We start from the raw sequence: 13,164 nt of genomic DNA, 5'->3' as shown, positions 1-13,164 counted from the left end.
GGGTTCAAGCGATTGTTTTGCCTCAGCCTCCTGTGTAACTGGGATCACAGGCACGTGCCACTGTGCCCAGCTAGTTTTTGTATTTTTAGTAGAGACAGGGTTTCACCATGTTGGCCAGACTGTATTCTAGATGTTTCTGTGAGGTGCTTTTGGATGAGATCAACATTCAGTCTGTAGACATTGAATAAAGCAGATTACCCTTAATAATATGGGTGGACCTCATCTGATAAACTGAAGACCCTAGAAACAAAGACTTATCTCCTCCAAAGAGGAGGGAATTCTGCCAGCACACTGCCTTCAGACTCAACAGCAGCTCTTCCCTGGGTAGGCTGCAGATTTTGGATTTGCCAGCTTCCTCAATCAGCTCCACAATCATGTGAGCCAATTCCTTAAAATCAGTCAGTCTGTCCCTCCCCACCCTCCCCCCACCACCTCTCTCTATACACATACATACATACCTCCAGTTCCGTTTTCTTTGAGAATCCTGGCTAATACAGCATTGACCATACCTTAAAATTCGTTCTTAAAACTTGATTAGAAGCCTATTTGTGGAAGATAGTTATTTGTATTCTACTTCTCAGGCTAGGCTTCCACATGAGGCTGATAAGAAACATGCAGTCATAGGGGAGAGCTCAGGTAGAGTGATTTATTCTCCACACCTTGGCTTTCTAAATCCATAATCTTATTGTGTTGCTCATATGCTTAAAATTCTTTACTGCCTTCAAGAAAACGGTCAAAATGATTAACGTGTCCTATGAGTAGCATGATCATATAATTATCCAAATGGGAACACTTTTGAGAATTAAGAGGAGTGCTGTTAATAGGATCCCTGTACTTATAAGATATTGTCAGTTCTGACCCTTAGCTCCTCTAACTCCACATTCCCCTCTGCTCACTTTGCTTAAGTGCCATGCTTCTTCCTGCTGCAGGGCCTTTGCACATGCTAATCCCTCTGCCTGGAATACTCCCCCTCCCACCCAAGCATTCCCCAGTCTGTCTAGCCAGTACTTCCTCATCCTTTAGATTTACTTCAACCATCACTCAAAGTCTCCTTGGTTTTGGTGTGAAGTTGATATGTTCTCAAAACAGCATGCACCTTTGCAGCAATGCCATTTTGTAATTCTACCCTTTTACTTTTATTAGGGTCACTATTTGATTCGAATTTGTCTCCCCAACTGACTGGAAGCTCCACCAATGCAGGGATTGTACCTGTGGTTCCAATGCTTATGTGCTTGGCACGTAGTAAAACTTCTTCCAGATACTTATTAAGTAAATAATTGAGTGAATCCTAACCACTTGAACCCCTTATAAGTGAAGTGTTATTTTCATTGGCTAGAGGTTAAGGAAGCCACGGTTGATATATATGCCCTTGGTCACACAGTGGCAAAACCAATACTCAACCCTAGGTTGGTTGACCCAGAGTCCATGCACTTTCCTCAACACCAATCTGTCTTTCTCTGCACCTGCAGAAACCAAAGGCAAAACTCCCATCTGTGGGCTTCTCATATTGTCTCACCTCTAAAAGCACATCCAATCCTGACACTACTAAGAGAAATGAGAAAGCTATCTCTGTACTTTAGATGGAACCAATCTTAGAGTAATTATCTGGAAATTGTGGAATCTATTGCCTCGGAATAATTGAGTAAGGTGAGAATAAGTGTGTACAGAATTTTTGTTAGCCGCAGATTTTAGAGCGTAAAATGTTTGATCGCATGAAGGGAAGAAAATGTAATACTGTTACATTTCATTAAAAATTGAGATTAAAATCTCATGTTCTATTTTTATGCAACTTAAGGCTGTTTTAGATATAATTATAAAGAATCAAAGAGACTGTTTCCTAATTGATTCCTAAGTAGCAATACTAAACCCTCTCTTGGTTGTCAGGTAGATAATTTCATAATTCCATTTTGTTCTGGAAACACAATAGCTTAAGAATTGTGCAACCTTCGGTGGGTATCATGTAATGAGCAGACAGCTCAGAGGGAAACTTGCAAAAATCTAATCAAAATTGTCTGATAGTCCTGTCTCCTGGATTTCAGACCCACAGGGCAGATTCACAGCCAAGTCTGAAAGACTTGACAAAATAGAGTTACACTGGAAGTGCTGACACAAGCTCAGCAGAGAGAACCATCTTACTATATTGCTGTAACAGTCTGAGCAAAAAAAAGAATTTTTTTTGTGTATATGTGCATTAATCTTCAAGCTACCTCTACGTGACTTGAGAATATGCCACTGAAAGCAACATAAGTTGGCCATGTAAATCGTGTGTACATTCGTAGTGAACAGAGCCCTTGATCACATTCCTGCCAATTATGTTGTTCTCCAAAATATCTGAACTAAGTCTTAACATGTTAAGAATGCTGAGGAAAAAGGAAAAAAAGAAAAAAAAAAAAACCAGTGGAGAATTTTACTTCTCTGTTATGAAAACAGAAGAAAGAGAGGCTTATGGGAATAGCAAGTCAAGACTGTTTGCAGGCAACTTCTACTGAGGTAAAGTGACTGATTTACAAGTTACTATGAGATAAATTTGGGTTGACTTGATGGCAAAGAACTTAAGGGACTTCAGGAAAAATCATTTTGGTAGTACCTCTCCTTCCACAGGACTTGTTTTTTCTCATGACATTTATCTTACTCTGGGCTGAAGAGATATTTGTGTTTTTACTTTACTTTTCATAATTGCACTCCCACCTCCAGCCCCTTAGACTTACGTTGCCAGAGGGCAAGAAATATGTTTTGTTAGTCTTTTAATCCCATATGATACTCAGTAAACTGCAGTGAACATAGCAAATGCAAAATACGCATAAACTGACTAATATTATTTAGTGCCAGGCATGGTGGCTCATGCCTGCAATCTCAGCACTTTGGGATGCCAAGGCAGGCAGATCACCTAAGGTCAGGAGTTCAAGATCAGCCTGGCCAACATGGTGAAACCCCGTGTCTACTAAAAATACAAAAATTAGCCTGGCTTGGTGGCAGGCGCCTGTAATACCAGCTACTTGGGAGGCTGAGGAAGGAGAATTGCTTGAATCCAGGAGACGGAGGTTGCCGTGAGCCGAGACCATGCCATTACACTCCAGCCAGGGCAACAAGAGCAAAACTCCATCTCAAGAAAAAAATAAACTACGATTTAGTAACTAGCAAACTGAACACTGTAGAATATAGGCAGATGAAATATGTTCTGGCAGGTAAAATAACGACAACTCTTGACATTTTGAGAGCAATCTGGGCCTAAGATTCTTTGTGTGTTTTATTATTAGCCTCTTGAACACTGGGGCTCTTAGCCTGGACCAGGTCACCTGCCAAACCAAATTGGCAGAATTGTTTTCCCTTTACAGGATCACTTAGGAGCCAGTTAATGCAGTCATCCTCACTCAGGCTCTGCAGTTAGGCAAACTTACATTTGAACCCCAGTTTCAGCAGTTATTGGCTGTGTAACTTTGGGCAGATTTCTTCATCTGTCTAAGGGAAATAGTCTAGATAGTTTCCAGAGGTGAGTGCCTATGGCTGGCAGGCTTTCCATATCCTCCCAGCATTTGTGTAAGTGAGCTATGTTCACTTACAAGGCAACAGAATGGGACTATTCGGAAGTCAAAACACATTTTTTGGCACAGCAGAGAACTTAGAGACGAGTGGGGCTTGGAGTTTTGTGTAGGACTTTGACATTAGCTGTCATCCTAATTTTATCTGGCAAAGTACGATAGAGAGCAGCAGTTGGCCCTTATGGCTTGATCTGCAGACTGCTACTTGTGCATTGAAAGTTGATTGACAATCCTGAACACACACCATATATAATCCTGAAACTCTACTCCTGAGATTGCTGCTGGGAATCCCAGTATTATCTCCACTCCCTTGAACGGTGCAAGAACTGTGGAAACCCCCAGATGTTGCTTCTTCCACATTGACCCATGATAGGAAATGACTATGTTATACACTTGTAGGCTTTTTGGGATTGGGGAAATGGAATAACTGACATTTCTGAGAAGTCCATGTGACCCACTCTAAAAGTTTGAGCTTTCAGATTAGATGTTGGCATCTCACATCCTAAACTCTACCCTGTGCGTTAAGAGTTCGATGTATATGTATAGCTGATTATGTGTCCCCAGTGGCACATAGATATGGTGGTTACTTCTGGGGAGATATTATCCACATTTTACAGACAGTTGAAAAGAAGACCCTGCAGTGAAGTTTCTTGCCCAGGACATGACATGGGTCTATAGTAGGGGCAGAAGTCCCAGGATTTTAGGTCCAATGGGTTTGATGTCCTGGAAAGGTCTTTTCAGTATTGGAAAGTGAGGCAGCTGGAACATGGCAGTCTTCACCTTTGCCTCTCTTTGAAATGGGTTGCATCATCTGATTCTCTGAAAGTAAGTTTATTTATTTATTTATTTTGAGATGGAGTCTTGCTCTGTCGCCCAGGCTGGAGTGCAGTGGCTCGATCTCAGCTCACCGCAAGCTCTACCTCCCAGGTTCACGCCATTCTCCTGCCTCAGCCTCCTGAGTAGCTGGGACTACAAGCACCCACTACCATGCCCAGCTAATTTTTTGTATTTTTAGTAGCGACGGGGTCTCACCTTGTTAGCCAGGATGGTCTCGATCTGACCTCATGATCCGCCCACTCGGACTCCCAAAGTGCTGGGATTATGGGCATGAGCCACCGTGCCCGGCCAAGTTTATTTTTTTTAAAAATTAGTGAGTATTTTTTAATACAAAGGATGCAGCATTTTAACAACACTGCATGATTTGGTGAATCATTTCAGTGATTACTTAACAGGTTTTCCCTCAGGCAACACCAGTCATGGGATGGAGCTGGGATGTCCTACTGTAGCAAATTGATTTTTCTGCTCCTCTTGCCCATGACCTGTGGGAACTTCTGTCTCAATTCAATCCTTTCCTCTGCTCAGACAGTGGAGGGGAATCCCTGAGGGGTGGGTGTCTCAGGAACTGCAGTCTTTCCCACATACTTCACCGCTGTGTCTGACAACACTAGTTTCCTGACCTAGCCAGCAGCCACAGAACCATCTTCCAGTCTTACCAGCCCTGTCTCTGAGGCCTCAGTGTGCCACATGCCAGTGCAGAATGCTTTTTTCTTTCTTTCTTTCCAGTGGATTTGGCCATTTCTCTACTAGAGAAAGCACAGAGGCTAATTGACCCTGGCGTCCAGGATCTTTCTTAGATTATCCGTCTCTTCTTCAGCAGCCTGTGTCTGCCAGTTCCATCTTATTTTCCTCTTGAAGGAGTGGGGTCCCTAAGAACCATCCTGGTTTGTCCTCCTTTCTACCCTTCGTGACATTCTCAGGATCTCCTCCTCCAGCTCTTTCTTTCCACTTTCATCAGAAGATTCCTTCCAAAATAAAACCAGCACATTTTTTTGGTGTGGGTTGGAGAAGCAAAGTGGGGGGGGGCGGGCAGACTTTTGTTTCATTTGCTTGAAAGGAAAGGAATCCAGGATATCAGCACACAAAATAAGGAAGTCATTTAGATCTATTTGTAGCCTTAACTCTGGCTCTCTAGAGCTAAGGCTCTTTTTTGTTTGTTTTTCTGCTTTGTTTTTGAATTAATAGGCTTTGTTTTTTTAAGAAAAGTTTTAGGGTTACAGAAAATTGAGCAGACAGTACAGAGGGTTCCTGTCTACACCCTCTCCTCCACACTCAGTGAGGTTTTAAGTACTCAGATGTGGAACTCATGAACTACTGAAAGAAGAAACGCAATCTTGTGAATAAACACAGCATTTCTAACCTGCAGAACTGCTCAGACATGCAAGGAAGTTACGAAATCAGCGTTTTAAGTAGATCGATTGTCATCTTTCGACCATAGGTGATTACTAAAGGCAAATTACTAGATGTTTTAATTGCTTAGCACTTTTAATCATTCAAATAAGAAGCAAAACTAGTGAGGAATGTTTATGTTATAGTTTAACATACTTTTTTTTTTTTTTAGTTTAATATAATTGAGTAGAACTCTAAGAATAGCTAGAATTTTCTAATTGCCTACCTCCTTTTCTAGTTGCTTCTGTCCTGGGTTCTCATTCTAGTCTAGACCATTTGTCCAGAACCACAAATTGATTCTTAAAAGCTACCTGTGGTTGCAGTATGGGAGCAGAGTGGGAACTCTATTAAACTGTGTGTGGTTTCATCTTTCTGCAGCTAAATCCTTAATGCCTTTAAAAGGGCCAGGGAGTTTCAAGTCCTTCCTAATGATCTAGTAATGGTGGAAAAAGCTTGTTGAAAGGTTGTAAATATTTGTTGATTGATTGTCAACAGAGAAAAAGGCTTTTACTCCTCCAATAGCATCAGGGAGGAGGGGAAGGGAGGAAGCTTTTATGCACCCATTTCAATTCAGCTTTTTTATTTCTCAGACTTTGAGGCCTGGGACATATATTTCAAGAATAGACCTGTTCTTTCATCTTCAAAAGAGAAAAATTAGAATAAAACAGTTGTCTGTTTAAGTTTCACTCTATAACACAGGGAAATGTACAGAAATCAGTTCCCAAGTTGGACAAGGCTAAGCACAGCTCTTCATGAATAAGAACTAACTTTTATTTTCAATCCACTGAAGGGAGTAGGTGGAGTAGGCAGCTGCTGATGTCGTGAGATTCGAACATTACCAAAAGACTTGCCTGCACAAAAATATCTATCCCTTGGGTCTATCATAGATACCGTAAGGAAGCCAGCCATTAGAACAGCTTTTCTGGATAAAGACATTGTCTCTAGTTAGTGCCATTAAAATGCACATCTATTCCTTAGGAAAGGTAAATGTTAATGCATTATAAAAAGTTAAAATGTGTGTGTGTGTGCACGTGAACTTTTTATTTTGAGATAATTGAGCTTTTTATTTTGAGATAACATGCAATTGTAAGAAATAATACAGAGAGATCCTGTATACCTTTCACCTAGTTTCTTCATCTTGCATAACCATAGTACAGTATCACAACCAGGAAGTTCACATTGACAGAGTCTGCAGACTTTATTCAGAGTTCCCCAGTTTTACCTCTATTTGTGTGTGTGTGTGTGTGTGTCTGTATGTATTTAGTTCTATGCAATTTCATCATGAGTAGATTGGTAAGGCTGCCACTATAGTCAAGATACAAAAGACAAAAGATGTAAAACCCATCACAAGGATCCCTCATGCTACACTTTTTATAGCTCTCTCCCTGCCTACCCACCACCTCAACCCATGGCAACCACTAATCTGTTCTCCACCTCTATAAGTTTGTCATTTTAGGAATGTTATAGGCATGAAATAAACCTTAATTTCCATTTAGGTCCTTTATCTTCCCCACTTGAAAAATATAATTGTCTTAAGTATTTCCTGTACATATATTGAGCACCACATCAGATGGTATTACAGTCTCTGCTTCAATAGTTAAATGATTTTAAAAATTCATGAGAATAAGGAGAGTCTATTATATTTGTCCTTATTTTTATCCATTCTGATGCTTTTCTAGGTAAGGTGAATTTTAAAATTTACTAATAACAGGCCTTCTTTCTCTGTTAATTTTAAAAATTATTTATTTATTTATTTGAGATAGGGTCTCATTCTGTTGCTCAGGCTGGGGTGCAGTGATGCAATCATAGCTCACTGCAACCTCGAACTCCTGGGCTCAATCAATCCTCCCACCTCAGCCTTCCAAGTAACTGAGACTACAGGTGCACACCATCATGCCTGGCTATTTTTTAAATGTTGTTTTAGTAGAGATGAGGTCTTGCTATGTTGCCCTGGCTGGTCTGAAACTCCTGGTCTCAAGCGATCCTCCTGCCTCACCCTCCCAAAGTGCTGGGATTATAGGCATGAACTACTGTGCCCGGCCTCCTTTGTTAATTCCGTGTATTGTTAGGATCCATACTCATACAAATAACAGAATATTTCAAATAAAACCCTTATTGTAGAAGATGCTATAGCTTTTGATAAGCAAGCAATTAGATCATAAAGAATGAAGAAAATTTGGTATCATAGAGCACTCCTGGAGAGAGTAGGTTTTGTCCATTGTCTTTCTATCTTTTCTAGAGTTAGTGGTGTTCCTGACCATCTGAGGTTATGTCTGTTGTTAGGAAGTTACGTCCTCATAACTTGTTATGTGTTCATGATGTAACATGTTATGCTGTTCATAGTTACGAAGTTATGTCCTCATCTGTGGTTGAACCCTTGAAAATATGCTATAATCACAGATATTTTTCCCCTGTATTTCACACCTTTAACACAAATAAAAAGGCAATATTGCGACAGGGCTGATTAAATAAAGCTACTTTCCTCTGGAAACCAGGAATTCTGGTAGTATTGCAGGGGTGGAAGTTGAATTCGGGGCTTCATGCCTCAGTTGGGCTTACTGACCTCCATTCCAATGGGTTCTTTGGAACTTTTGACCCTCATGATTTATACACAAACAAGCTTTTAGTGGCCAAATACATGTTGGCAAACATTATATAACCTCTGTAGAAAGGTTCCAAGAAGTCTTGTATTAAGAAAACCTATTTTACTTATTTAACTCGGAGTTTCTTTCCCCCTTCTCTAGACCTTATATTTCTTTTTTCTTTCTTTTAACGTTTTTATTTGGAAATAATTTCAAACTTACCGAAAAGTTACAATAAGAATAGTACAAAGAACATCCATATATCCTTTACCTAGATTCACTATTGTTAATATTTCATCCTGTCGAGCCAGGATTAAAAGGAAAAAAGATTTGTTGGAAAAAATGCCTATGAATGACAAAGTGGGAAGAGAGTAAAAGTAGGCACAGAGAGCCTCAGGCTGAGATGCAGGTCTGACACCTGTGAAGGGAGGTGGGGGGAAGGAAGATTAAGTGGGAAGAGGCTGACACTGTAGAACAGCCATGAGACAGTCTCAGCCAGGTCCACCAGGAGCTCCAAAGCAAGGGTTTCTCCTTAGAGGAGCCCTACATTGGGCAGGAATGACCAGTGTAATTCCCTCTCCATGCTCAGCCATTGGTTAGGAGCAGGCTAAGGGGGTGTGGTCTCAGCAGAAATTCTGTGACCAATTCAAAGATGTGGCATCCAGAGGTCAGTTGCATTCCTTGCAGCAGGTTCTTCTTGACAGGAGATCTGATAAGCATACTGTTATGATGACCTTGTCTTTTATGACATTGACATTTTTGAAGAATTTAGCTCTTGCTCTCCTTCATAATAGAACATTCTTCATTTAGGTTTGAGGTTTAATCCAGTATATATATATATTTTTTCCACAGACCCTTTTACTGATAATTACCTATTAGCATCCCTTTGGACTTGTATTCTATAGAACACACTTTGGGAAACTGCACAGATGTTGATGTTGCAGCTAGAAATGATATTTGGTTAACGTTGGTGTGTCTATAAGGGCATTACCGGATGAGATTAACATCGTTTTTTGGGGGGGAGGTTAATGGGATCTTGCTCTGTTGTTCAGGGTGAAGTACAATGGTGTGATCATGGCTCACTGCAGCCTTGACCTCCAGGGCTCAGATGATCCTCCCACCCCAGCCTCCCAACTGACTGGGGCTACAGGCATGCACCACCATGCCTGGCTAAATTTTGCATTTTTTGCAGAGAGATTTTTGCCATGTTGCCCAGGCTAGTCTCAAACTCCTGGGCTCAAGTGATCTACTTGCCTCAGTCTCCCAAAGTGCTGGGATTACAGGTGTGAGCCACTGCGCTGGCTGAGATTAACATTTGGTTCGGTAGAATGAATACAGTAGAACCCATACCCCAGTGTGGGTAGGCCACATCCAATCTGTTTAAGGTCTGAATTGAATAAAAGGCTGACACTCCCCTGAGTAAGAGAAAATTCTTCTTGATGGACTATTTTTAAGTTGGAACATGGGTCTTCTGCCTTTGGACTCATACTTGAACTGGAACTTGCACTATTGGCTCTTTTGATTGTCAGGTATTTGGACTCAGACTGGAACCATGCCACTGACTCTCCTGGCTTTCCAGCTTGCTGACTACATCTCTTGGACTTTACCTCTATAATCACATGAACCAATTCCTTATAGTAAATCTCTTTCTTTCTCTCAGTACAGATATAGATATAGATATAGATATAGATATCCTATTGGTTCTCTTTCTCAGGACAAATATACGCCCTTAGTCATGCAATCATCATAAGCTACTGGGCACGACAGCATCCTGAATGGATTGTTATTTGAACTAAGGAAAGGGTCAGCTCTTAGACAGGGAAATCAACCAGGGAGCTAGTTTTGCCGTGTCAACAAGGTTAAGGCACTTTGTGGGAGCAAAAGAAGCTCCAACGAAATGCCAAATGCACAACTAATTACCTATTACTTAAATAGTAACTGATGGTTTGCCAGTAATAGGAGGGCAGCCCTTTCTGTCTCTCTGAATATCTAGTTGACCATTTGCTAGAGAGAAGTGCTTGCTTGGACTCATGCTTACTACACCCATGTCTTTTCCATGCCTCTTTCTCAGTTTGTAAAACAAATGGCCTCTAGTTTTCTTGTCATATATTTAGAGACTTAAGAGTAAGATATTCCCTTACATTTAAAACACAGAAAAACTTGGTGTCATCTCATTAGGGCAATAAAATCTTTGTGCCTGATTATATTGTCCAAAATGGCCAAAGCAGTATTTCCACTCCTACATGCTCTTTTAGAACTAGGCTACTTTGCATTAAGACATGGAGTTTATTTCCCCTCTCCTAGAACCTGAGTAGGCTTGTTACTTCTCCAGCTAGTAGGGTATAACAGAAGTGATGCTGTGTGACTTCTGAAGCTAGGTCATAGAAAGGATACGGCCTCCGCCTGGCTATCTCTTTTGGAATGCAGCCATAGTATTGTGAAGAAGCCAAGGTCACATGGAGGGCCCATGTATAGATGTTCCAGTCAACAGCTATTAAGTTCCCAGCCGACAGCTAACATTAATTGTGAGTGAATAGGCCTTCAGATGATTCTAGCTTCCAGCCTTCAATTCTTTCAGTATCAGACATCTTGGAGCAAATACAAACCATTCTTTCTGTGCCTGTCCAAATTTATGACCTACAGATCTATGAGCATAATAAATAGTTGTTTCACACTACTAAGTTTTCTGGTAATTTTTAATGTCAGCAGAGTAACTAAAACAGAAGTATTGGCCAAGTTCAATACTGTAATCAGTTGATTATTCTACAGATAGATACTATGAGCCTGCTCTGATCAAAGTACTCTGCTAGACTTGTAGAGTTTGCAACAAAAAACAAGCAGAAGCAAAACCAAAGAATATTCTGTCCTCGAAGAGTCCAATAGTCTAGTAGAAAAAACCAAAGATGTAAGAGCAAAAAGGTGGCTGTGGCTAACAATATGTGGTAAGTGACAAATGAGTCAATAAACAAGCACTGTAAGGGGTTGGAGGGAGGGAGAGGTCACCCTGGGTAGAACAGAGACACTGGGTTCATTATGTAGCAACACAGCACCCCAGCACACATCACATACTTGGGATCTGTTTGTTAATTTTACTGGAGAAGAATACAAGTTGGTGATTAAAGAAGAGTATCAGGTACTTGGAGAGGAAAGATGAAGGTATTTCAAGCAGATTAGAAAACAGAAAGTTGGGTCTGGAATATTAGGATGTGGTTGATAGAATTCACTCCTTTTGTGTGTAACAGCATACACTTCACAAAGCACTTTCACAGACTTTGTCACATTGAATGTTTACGACCTGGCAAGATGCAATGGCAAGTTCAGCAGGCCTCCTATATCCCTGCAGGATGGAGTCTCTCTGCTTCTCTCCACATACATAGATTCAAACAGACCTCCCTTTTACACATTCACAGAGGCATCTGGATATCGCCCGTCAAAAGCACTCAAGGCATTAATATGGAAATAACCAATGGGTTCAGCACCTTAAAAAAAAAAAAAAAAAGGTCCGGGCACAATGGCTCATGCCTGTAATCCCAGCATTTTGGGAGGCCGAGACGGGTGGATCACGAGGTCAGAAGATCGAGACCATCCTGGCCAACATGGTGAAACCCCATCTCTACTAAAATACAAAAATTAGCCAGGCGCGATGGTTCATGCATGTAGTCCCAGCTACTTGGGAGGCTGAGGCAGGGGAATCACTTGAACCCGGGAGGCAGAGAATGAAGTAAGCCGAGATCACGCCACTGCATTCCAGCCTGGTGACAGACCAAGACTCTGTCTCAAAAAAAAAAAAAAAAAAGATAGTTGTTAATCTCAAGGAATTTCCAGTTGGTAGAATGTGAGGGGGAAATCTCTCTCTCTCTCTCTCTCTCTCTCTCTGTCTCTAATAAGCTGGAGTACTGCTGATACACCGAATAGTTAGGTAACAAACCATGACTATGATCTTGAACTAGCCACTACCTCCTCTGGGTTTCAGCTTCCTCACCTGTAAAATGAAGGGATTGCTGGATAATCTTCAAGGTCCCCGCCAGATGGAATTTTATGATTCTGTAAACCCAGAACTAAGGTATAAAATGGGGAATTCATCTTAAAATGTTTTCAGCATCATTTAACCTTTGTCTTCATCTTTGCAAATGAGTCTTCCCAAACTCTGTGAGCAAAAGATCATTACTGAGAAGAGTGGGGCTTGGAGTAGTGATGTTCTGAAGCACATACCAGATCTATCTGTTGATGGTGCTTTCAGAAGAGCCACCAATATTTGGTAGACCCCTGTAAGCCTACAATTTCAAAGTTATTTCGGTAAAACTGCTTTACATAGTGAGTTAATTTTCCATACTTTGCTATCTTAGGTTTTCCTCTGTTAAGTACATGTCCATTATTTTGGCTGATGCTTTTGAGAGGTTCCCACTAGGTGAGATTGCTCTAAAAATAAATTTCAATGATTTGGTCTCATCAAATGGCAGAAGGTTCTAATTGTATAAAACGAACACTAAAAAATCAGTGGCAATTCGGACTTGCATAAAGCAACAGAAATTGTGATGTTAATTGCTCTACCTTCTCTGTGTTAATTGCCACGGATAATTGCCACCTCCCAGCGAATCATGGAATGTGGTGATGCTCGGTAGATTGCCCTCCCTATCTATATTAAACCATTTGTGACAAATAAATATGCAAGAGGTGGTAGGCAAATGAATTTATGGCCTTAATTTTATTGCTTGTATTGAGTTAATGTGTTCCCAAACTGTTCTTTAATTGCTGTGTCCTTGTCTGTTGTTGAAAACCGGGGCAGTTATAAGTTGTTACATAAGATGTAATGATAG

This window comes from Macaca mulatta, chromosome 7 (genome assembly GCF_049350105.2).
Source record: "Macaca mulatta isolate MMU2019108-1 chromosome 7, T2T-MMU8v2.0, whole genome shotgun sequence".
Taxonomy (NCBI): domain Eukaryota; kingdom Metazoa; phylum Chordata; class Mammalia; order Primates; family Cercopithecidae; genus Macaca; species Macaca mulatta.
This window is presented reverse-complemented; position numbering follows the sequence as displayed.